This window comes from Staurois parvus, unplaced genomic scaffold (genome assembly GCF_062004578.1).
Source record: "Staurois parvus isolate SC_StPar_1 unplaced genomic scaffold, SC_StPar_1.0 ptg001066l, whole genome shotgun sequence".
In the NCBI taxonomy this organism is placed as follows: domain Eukaryota; kingdom Metazoa; phylum Chordata; class Amphibia; order Anura; family Ranidae; genus Staurois; species Staurois parvus.
Genome location: NW_028318862.1, coordinates 1769372 through 1777394, shown reverse-complemented (window position 1 = coordinate 1777394; position 8023 = coordinate 1769372). Strand labels below are relative to the sequence as shown.

Here is an 8023-nt window from a genome sequence, read left to right as displayed (position 1 = left end):
GTGTGCTTTGTCCTTCCCCTGAAGGGGATGGACCACTAACCTGATCCCCCGGGGCACGAAGCTCCTGACAGGGACAAAGTTTCCATTTGGTCCTCCTGGCCAAAAGGCCTGGTGGACCACTGTTCCTTGTGTCCAGCCGAAGCCAGACACCCAGTACTTGGTCAGGGGGCTCTCCCGAAGAGAAAACCCCCTAGGGACAGGGGAGGAAGGAACCAAAAGGCCACACATCCTCCCCCTAGACTTCAGGGCAGGCCCGAGGACCCACACCCTCCATCCTGTGAGAAAACACACACATAAGCAAGAAAAAGTGACAAACGTGGGAGGTGAAATAAATTAAATAAAATAAATAGAAAATAAAAAAGTGGTCATGCCAAATAGTGCACAGACCAGGCCCTAAGGCCTGTAGCAAAAATTGCCCTGGTCCTAGCCAAAAGGCCTGGTCCTAAGGGCGCTGTGCAGGAAAAGTGGTAAACGCAGTGACCATGTGCCATTTTCACACTGTGGGGTCCTACACCCAGGTGTTACTAAGGGCACCCCTGAGGCGACCACTCAGGGGGCACTGGTTTGTGGAGTTTCTGCCTTCCTGGCCCCTGGCCAGACAAGGTAGATCCGTCCAAATCCGGAGGAACTGGGTCCTTCCGGTCTCCTCGGGAGAATTACTCACGGGCCCCAGCTAATACTCGTGGGCACCACGCTTTCTGTTCCCCCGGTACTAGCCGTCCAGACCCCCATCATTCCAGCAGGGGTACTATACAACCAGCCATCCCCGCAAAGCTAGAATGGCCGTGGAGCACCCCCACTGGACACTGATAAGAACAGATACTACACCTGATCTTAGCCAAAAGGCCGAGAAGCGATATGCAATATTAATTTTTTTTTTTTTTTTTTTTAAGTCCGCAAACGTGCAACTATAACGTAAAAACCCGTAAGTGTCCGCAAAAAAGTGCAAGTGCAAGAACACCACACGAAAAACGTGCACTTAGGGGTGTGTTTGTCCTACCCCCGAAAGGGTTGGACCGTTCACCCGATCCCCCGGGGCACGAAGCTCCTGACAGGGACAAGGTTCCCATTTGGTCCTCCTGGCCAAAAGGCCTGGTGGACCACCGTTCCTTATGCCCAGCCGAAGCCGGACATCCAGTACTAGGCAAGGGGGTTCTCCCGAAGAGAAAACCCCCTAGGGATCAGGGGAGGAAGGAACCGTATGGCCACACATCCTCCCCCTAGACTTCAGGTAAGGCCCGAGGACCCACACCCTCCATCCGTGAAAAACACACACATAAGAACAGAAAAAGTGACAAAACGTGGGAGTGGTTTAAATAAATAGAATAAAATAAAAAAGTGGTACCGTGCCTAATAGTGCACAGACCAGGCCCTGAGGCCTGTAGCAAAAATTGCCCTGGACTTAGCCAAAAGACCTGGTCCTTAGGGCGCTGTGCAAAAAGAAGTGAAAAACAGTGGCCATGTGTCATCTTCACACCGTGGGGTCCCACACCCAAGTGTTACTAGTGACACCCCTGAGAGCGTCTTCCCCAGGGGGCACTGAGTTTGCGGACTTTTTGCGTCCCCAGCCCCAGGCCAGACCAAGGTAGCACGTTCAGATCAGGAGGTACTGGGTCTTTCCGGTCTCCCCAGAGGAATTACTCCCAAGGCCCCAGAACGAATCATGGCGCTCCCTGGTTTCTGTCCCTCCGGTACTAGCCTTCCGGACCCCCATCATACCAGTGAGGGTACTATACAACAACCATCCCCGTAAACTAGAATGGTCGGGAGCACCCCCACTGGACACTGATAAGAACAGATACTACACTTGATCTTAGCCAAAAGGCCGATATGCAATATTAATGCTGGATATGATTCCAACACTTATTTGAATGAAGGGTGCCACTTGTGTGAGTAGTGAAACGTCTACAACTTTGCAGATCCCGTTCAGATTACTGTGCCTCATTACTATGCCATCACCTGGAAACATGAAAACCTTCAAAGACATGATATAATATGTACAGCTAACTTATTGATAAACGGCCACCCGACCCTGCACTGCCACTGTCCGGCTGTTTATATACAGTGGCCGGAAGGGAGGTGGTTAAACAATGAAACATGACTGCTCCTTTCCTTTTGAATTTTTTTTTTCACTGATTCAAATCCCTCAGGGTAGTACCCAAGTCCCCATACACCTTTTATGGCCAAAAACTTGCATATAAGCCTTCAAAATGGGCACTTTTGAATTTACAAGTTTGAGTCCCATAGGCTTCCATTGATATCCAAGTTCGCGGGTGAGTGTTCATTAGGTTCAGACGTTGGACCACGAACCGAACATGGGGTTGTTCGGCCCATCACTGATTAAGATGGAACTGGATGCATGGTACATATCTGGATATCTACTGTAGATATCCAGATATGTACCATGCATCCAGTTCCATCTTAATCAGTGATGGTCCAAACAACCCCATGTTCGGTTCGCGGTCCAACGTCTGAACCTAATGAACATTCGGCAGCAAACATCAAGCCTGTAGGACTCGAACTTGCGCTGTGAATACTTTCTGAATGCACTGTATGATTAGTAAGTTTTGGTATGGAGTGGTACCGGAAATGCTTTTTCTGTACAAATGCAATTTTGTATGTTTTTTGTTATGTAATTCTTGTAGGATCATCAACTTCTTCTCAGGAATGTTAAGGCCATGTACATTTAGAGAAAGAAGTTTCAAAGAGCACCCTCTGGGAGGCTATGAGCGCTTGGTCGTTTTAGAGGGTCTGGACGAACAAGTGCGAGAGGGAGAGCACAAGTTAGTGCTCCTAGGAAGAAAAAGCAAGATGAGGCGATCTGAGGACAAAATGCAGGGGACAAGGATAGAAGAAGAAGGATAAGAAGTAAAAGAGGAGAAGGGATTGAGAAGAGAAGAAAACAAAAGAGGGAGAGTTCAGCTGTATGGGATTGTGCATTACAGCTCTAAGAATAAGAAGACCGCCTGTGCCGATTTGAGGAATAAAAAGAAAAGAGAGTGAAGGAACAAACGTTCGCTACTAGTATCATATGGAACAAGGAGGATCAAAATATTCTGTATGTACAACCTGAAGGTGTCAGATCCAGTTTGCAGTCAGAACTAGACTCAGTACAGTGAAAGCTTAGTAGAAATAAATACATCAATTGAGGGAAAGAGACGACTGTTATATGAAAACGATCATAATAATTGATGTCAGTACCATACCATAGATCTACAAACAGGCATACAAATGTTTCAGAGTTCACCTGAAAGATCAAACAAATATAAAATAAAAGTATATGGAGATGAAAAGCTCAGCTATGACGTGGCAACATTGGAGCAGTCCTCGAAAATACTAAGTAATCAAGGTAGCAGGAAATATAGTGAGCCAACAAGGCATGTTTACAAAGATGAAAAAGATTACGGAACTGACCTATACCTATTTAAACTCAAATCCACTCCCCAGTCATAAATGAGGTGGATGGGAGGTTAGCTAGGTAAATCGTAAAAGGTCAGACTACCAGCTGAACTAGTTAACTAAAGTACACCTTCCTAGGTCACTGCAAAAACTATCCAGAGGCAAAAGATTAGGGTAAAAGGAGCAAGTAAAAAAAACAAATAAATTAAAAAATGAAATTAAAAAAAATACAAACACCACACGCTTATGGTCATAAAACCAGGTGTCAACATATGTATGAATAAGCTATATGGAAATACATAAGTAAGAGAAATTGGAGAAGGCAATGTGGATGTGGAGCGGATACATGCAGCCAGAAAGGAAATCGTTCATTTAGATATAACCAGTGGTGAGGACAAGGCTGCTAGTGTATGGGTTAATATGCCGTACCCCCAGGGAGAAAATAGGTCCAGAGTGTAGGAAACAATATGGAGAGAACTGAGGGCTTCTGTATTCTCTGCACAAGCAGGGGTTATAATACAGCATCTATTAAAGGAAAAGGGAAAAGACAAACTCCAGATTTGGCTAAGTGTAAGAGAAGCTCAGTACATGTTGGAACAAGGCTAGCACATGCTCATGCTTAATTCTGAGCACAGGTTCAATACAAAACAGGCATTGTCACACCGTGACGTATTAGCATGTGCAGAAAACATATGCGCACGTGTACGCACACACATATGGGCATCAAACTGCCTATTTAACCCCTTGACGCCAAGCGCATGCAAATATGCGGCCTCTCAGCATCTGGGCCTTGACGCCGAGCGGCCGCATATTTGCGTGCAATTAGAAAATACATATGTGCTGAGAGCGCACGTCCTGCAGGCTCCCAGCACATATGTCCGCAATTCCTGGAAAGGTCCCGATCTCCTCTTTCGATCTGGACCTTTTCCGAACATGTGATGGCGAATCACAGCGGTCACATGACTTTAAAACCCCGCCCTGCCTCCCGGCTTCTGAAACTCTTAAAGGGCCGGGAGGCGCCTGCGCGAAGAGGTTAAGCTGCACTTTGACATGGATTGCTGAGTGGTCTTCAGCTACTTCCAACTTATCCTGAACCTTGACCTGCCATACCTGCTTATCTATGTACGACTCGGCTTGCCCCTGACCTGTCTTTGGATTTCTGCCTGCCTACTGTGATCTTGGCTTGTATTCTGACTCTGCTCCTGTCTTGCATTCCGGTACCTTGCTGCCCGGCTGTGTACCGACCTCGGCTTGTATCCTGACTGTTTCTCTGCCTGATGTTCCTGTACCTCACTTCCTAGCTGTTGATGACTTTTTGGCTTGTGTCCTGGCTACACTTCTGTCTGCCAAGCAAGTGACATCGTGTTTCAGTTCCTGGTTCCTGCCTGGTGATCTGCAGTTGTCTACTTTCTACAAACTCCGTCTGGCACTTCCGGTTACACTGGCCCTCGTGACACTCTGTATCCTCACACTCCCTGTTATCACTACCTGGGGTGCTGGACAAGAGGTGCAAGAGAAGCCCCCTCTCCATCTCGATCTCCACCAGGTATGTGACACTAATTCATAATAAGAAGGATTACTATAAAACCTTAGTGCCCACCACCACTTAAAAAGAATGAGCTTGTTCTCTCTGAAGGTAATATTATAAAGTATCAAGTAGTCCGAAAGACATGCTTTATTCAAAGCTAGGGACACTAGGACTGCTGCACTCAGGAAGCAAAAAAAGGGAGAGTGGGCACCAGGTATACATCCGTAGCAGGTCCAAACAATAATACAGTGGACATTAAAGATATCTTAATAAATTATGTATAATAGAGGCACCAGTATATATCAAAGCTATGATAGAAGTTCTATTGGACAAATATAATGACCTGCTAACAAGTGGCTGTCCAGCTGTAATCAGAAGGTTCTCCTTTTTAGTGCACCTGTGGCCCAAAAATTAGAAGGCTGAAGTCCAGATCCCCAAAAGAAGGCAATAAGAAACAGGAATGTTCCTGATGTGGAATTTGAATGTCTTTTTTAGAAATCCAAGACACAAGACACAAGCTAGGCTACATATGTTGGGCCATTAAAAATAAAAAAAAACAAGGTAGAACCCATAATACCCCTTTTCAATAAAAAACAGCAAAAAGAGCTACAGAACAAAATTTTCATGGAGGGATTCATCCCGTGGTGTATCTAAGCCTACACTCACAAGCCAGACATAAGCAAGTAGAGACCGCTGGAGGCTCGGAAAGGCTCAGGCTTCCTCCTGTGAGGCTGGCATACTTTGGCAGCAGTGTTATGGTTGATGGGAATTGTTTCTTGTTGTTTGTAGCAATGCAGAATGACCCTAATGAGTCACCTTGGGCCTAAAAGGAAATCATCATTTATGTGGTATGTTCCTCTCTCTCAGAGATCCTGGAAGACTGAAATTTCTGAGCTAATGAACCTAAAAGCTTCTTGTTCCCTTGCTCTTTGTAGGAACTCCTCCATAAGCCAAAAATCCCAGAAGCAAAAGATTATGTCGCGTGGGGGTACACATCTCTCCCACAAAGATGCAGGGCTCTGTGTGCTCGCTCCAGCTTGAGCAGAGAATCAGGTGGGCATTCCAAGAGGTTGTTGAACAAAGTCTGTAAAGTTGCAAGGATCTGGCTGGGCTCTACTGATTCCAGGATGCCCCTAATTTGCAGATTGTGGTGTCAGTTTCTGTTATCCAGGTTTTCAATCTTCCACTGCATGTCGATATGGCAGGATTGCTGAGACACTGTAGCGCTGAGATATCTGCCCTGTGATAGTCAATTGTTCCACTTCTTGTAGGCAATCTGAGATGCCACAGATCTTCTCTTTTAGATTGAAGACAGCATTGAATACAGTGTTTTTGATGTCCAAGGCAATGGACTGCAGGTCTGAAATGTTGGGCATCTGTTGGATGATATGAAGCACAGTTCTGGAATCTACACAGGACTTGTCCTTGATTGATGGTTCTGCAGAGCCTCATAGATGGAGAAGGCCTAGAGGGAGAGTCTTTCATGTCCCAAGTCTGATGTTTTTTTTTTATTTTTTTTGGTCACACAAGTATACATTCATAGGTGGGAGGTATTTTTACTTATCAGTCCAGACTAAAATTATTAGTTTGTTTACCTATCCTAAAAGTGCTATTGAACAAATATACAAGGTATTCTAGAGGGTCTGTCATCATGGACCTGGTTGTTTGAGGATTTTGTTCAAGGCATGAGTGTGCTTGTCTAATTCTTATTTACACACAGCCCAGCAGTAGCAGCAGCAGTGATAATAGCATTGCTACATTTGTATTACTTATCGGCCATCAAAAAATGTTATGTTAAATGCCATGTAAGATTCAAACTCCCAAGCTGAAGTTCATAAATGGGTGCATTTTTTACCTGACACGGGATTTGTGTTTCTGTCCATCCACTCTTGAGAGTTACATATTCGTGGTAGACAGCACAGCCAGGCTGCTAACCTGAATTTTTTCTGCTGCAGTCATACAATTCAGCCTCTTTACTCTTTGCCCCAGCCTGTGACTAGACATTGAGGAGGCAGTGGAAAACTGATAAGTTTAGCAGATTGATCCTTCTTCTATCATATGTTCCTCATTGGGACTTCTGTCCAAGTTGTAGGCAGGTGAAGCTTCTTTTCTCCATTGCAGGTGGTGCTCAAGGAGCCTTGCAGAGGGAAAGGAAGTCAGGAGGAACTTGTTCCTCTATGGTTTTCTAGGTCACTGGAACGCGATCTGGTTGAATGTCAATGTCCCATGTGACTCTGGTGGCCATTTTGGGTCAGGCATAGTCTATTTAAAACCCTGGCTCCCAGGTTTGGCTCACATTTTGCAAGTGGACAGTACAGGGACAGGTTACCCATCTGTCAGGGAAAATGAATAGTGGTAAGGTTTTGGCCGAGTAAGGACAGGATAGGGACATGCTATCCTTCATGGAATCCTCCCATTGGGCTTGGACTGGCAAGGCTGCATTCCGCTCTTGGAGGCAGACACTGTCAGAGTATCAGAACCTGTTCCACTTTGCCTTACTCCACAGAACTATGAGTTTTTCAGTTTGGTGCCTTCCCACTGGGCTTTTTGTATCTTTTAGCCATTTCTTCAATACAAGTTTTGCAATTGCAACCCAACACTGCCACCACACCATGATGCACCCACCCACAAAGGGGACTCCTGTTGGAAAACTTTTGCTGATCAGTGGTTGCAGCTGCTGATAAGTGTATTTTGACAGTGGAGGAGCCCCGTTGGCAAAATACAATGACAGTCAGGAGGATTTATTTATCCACCTTTCTTGTGTGGATGGGATAATCTGATTTTCTTATTTATTATCCCACTGGCTGATCAACAAAAAAACAAGTCTTCTATGGCCAGCCTTAGACAACTAATGCTTTCAAAAAGTGGTCAACAGTTCCCACCCTATTTTAATTTCAGTACATATTTTTTAGTCTTCTGATCAGTTTTGGTAAAAAAAAAATCTATATACAATTTATATACATTTTATAAACTTTATAAAATCTGTATAAAATTTTCAGGGTAATCCATGCCTTCCTAAATGTATCTACAGAATTGTTTAAAGCAGAATTAAATCTAAAAATAAAAAAATGCTTGGTGGTAAGGATTTTTGGCAGA

At 44.8% G+C, this 8023-nt stretch overlaps 2 pseudogenes; both read right to left on the bottom strand.

Annotated features, from left to right (window-relative positions):
- Positions 1-740: 740 nt before the first annotated feature.
- LOC149440599 (U2 spliceosomal RNA) lies at positions 741-858 on the bottom strand (annotated as a pseudogene).
- Positions 859-1722: 864 nt separating this feature from the next.
- LOC149440598 (U2 spliceosomal RNA) lies at positions 1723-1837 on the bottom strand (annotated as a pseudogene).
- Between the last annotated feature and the right edge of the window lie 6186 nt (positions 1838-8023).